Here is a 2420-nt window from a genome sequence, read left to right on the forward strand (position 1 = left end):
TAATTTAGCAAATAAAATAAAGTATGATTATTTATATTACAAAAAAAATCTTTCTCGAAACAAGCATTTATAATATTGAATGCGAATTACATTTAAAATACAACTACATATACAACACCATAATAATTCATAATGACAGTAAGTTTTTTGTTTTAAAAAAGAACTTTCTCCATTAAGGTTCATTATCCCATGGCGATCCACTCTATTTACTCTCTAACTGGCGATAACATGACTGTATTGAATGTTCATAAGTAGCCTTTGAACATATTTTTAAGGCAAACTTGCACTGACCAAGGCAACTCGCAGTTCCGTTAAACGTAACGAAAATGAAAATACAGCTTTAGATAATAAAACTCTTAGTCTAAAATATGTTGCTAACAATAATTGCAGACAAGAGAAACTAAAATGCTTTCATTTTGTTCTTTATTTTATTCATATTTTAAAATATGATAGCATTGTGAAGCTTTGACTTTAAATGAATGCAATTACTAATTTAAAAATATTACTATCATTTAATTAATGTATACATACGCTTCTTATTGAACGATTTCACTGAGGTAACAGCGGTCAATGTGGAAATGACGTTCAATCCACAGAACTCTCCAAATTATTCAATCGTTTCGCGTTGCAACGCTTTATAATTTTCATGTTTTTAAAATCGTAAAAAGATGCATATAATGGATATTTAAGAGCATGGTTAATGTTCAGTATTACTGTTTCGCCACAAATATAATAACTACAACAAAAAATTGATAGTCTGAAACATTTTTTTTAATTTTGTCAATTTACAAAAACGTAAAAAGGTCCATTTAACTAGGTCAACGTGCGCTTTTCTTATTTATCAACATTACGTTTGCAAATTCGCATGAATGTTAAATAATAAATCAAGTGCAATGTTATGCTATGTCATACATATTTTCATAAAATAATAAATGTCTAGCATATTATCATGTATTACATTGTTGAAGCCTTTTGTCTCAGTGACACAAAAATACTGTGTAATAATTATAAAGTTGTAACATCTTAAAGCGTTTAGATTTTCAATAGTATTCACATTTTATTTTTCAAAGGCACCGTAACCACACTTCAAACTGTTAGAACTGTGAATCCCATAACGGACGATATGAATCTCTGAGCACTTTATGATACTAAGGTTGCTTTAGATACGGTTTAATACCGAAGTCCCGTAAGTATGGGTAAAAAATAACAATTACCAAATGGTTTATTAACAAATTGTCGAAAACGCGCTCAAACCTTTTTACAACAGAATAATTGTTTACTGAACAAATATCTACATGAACACACATATAAAAAGCATTAACAAATTCAAAGTGTATCCACTTACCCTCAAAGAGAATGTCTTCTGCAGTCGATGAAAGAACACGGTCATTGTTGTCTTTTTATATCTTATTTACGGATATCTGGAAGATTTTGTGTAGTTTCGATACCGAAAAATCTTTATATCTCAACTATACATATATTTAACAATCAATCATGGCCATTTAAATATAACATTGGTCTATCTGATTGAAGCTAACATAAGAAGGTACAGCATTGTAGTCACTCACTAAGTTTAATCTGTATATTTGCCCGACATTGTTTTTGGCCACTTAAACAAAAAGATTTTAGTTTAATTCGAAAATACTATTGCAGATGTACATTTGATTCACTTTGGATAATAAAACACTAACGCTATCAACAAAACATGAGGGGATAAATAATCATATCTTGATTTATAAACGGATCTAAATTAGTTTTAATCCTGAAGATCTCAACATTGTGAGATATATTTTGGACATACCACTTAAAATGTTTACTTGCAATAAAGACTCATCATAAATGATCTCTATCTGTATCTAAAAATACTCTGACCAAACAGGATGCTTTCGTTCTGGTTTTACGACAAACAAATTGAAACTCCAATTGCATCGGCTTGCCCCTATTTCTCGAAAATTCTGAAGTCGGTTTTAAGAAACACTTTCTTAAGTCGCTTATGATTTGGAATGTTTTTACTTTTTTTAAAGTTCATTGTTTTAATTAAAAGGCATGTGTGTTGTGAACTTTAAAACTAACTTTCATTCAGAGCTATATATATTTTTTTGCTTCAAACGTATTTGATACATTTATTGCAATTAAAGAAAAGACACTTTAATCCAATCCTTAAAAACCGACGTGATTTAATCATTGCTACAAGTAGTTTGAAAGCTTTGGAACAAACCGTTTTAGCGCACAAACCTCACACTTGGACGAGATTTTTTTCTCAAAGCATTGAATTGCAAAGAAAAATCGTCTACCATTAAAGGCCAGCTCACTAATTTCACGTTTTGGTAAATTGACAAAATTAAAAAACGTTTTTTTAGATTCACAAATTTTGCTTTTAGTTATGATATTTGTGAGGAGACAGTAATACTAAACATTAA

General features: G+C 29.5%; 1 protein-coding gene across 1 annotated transcript in view; it reads right to left on the reverse strand.

The window, feature by feature from the left end:
- Positions 1-1554, reverse strand: part of LOC127873672 (big defensin-like) — an 8336-nt gene extending 6782 nt beyond the window's left edge. The window contains exon 1 of the mRNA XM_052417595.1: positions 1346-1554. The gene's annotated coding sequence lies outside the window, so the exon portion shown is untranslated. The remainder of the gene's footprint in view (positions 1-1345) is intronic.
- Between the last annotated feature and the right edge of the window lie 866 nt (positions 1555-2420).

Source organism: Dreissena polymorpha, chromosome 3 (assembly GCF_020536995.1).
Source record: "Dreissena polymorpha isolate Duluth1 chromosome 3, UMN_Dpol_1.0, whole genome shotgun sequence".
Classification (NCBI taxonomy): domain Eukaryota; kingdom Metazoa; phylum Mollusca; class Bivalvia; order Myida; family Dreissenidae; genus Dreissena; species Dreissena polymorpha.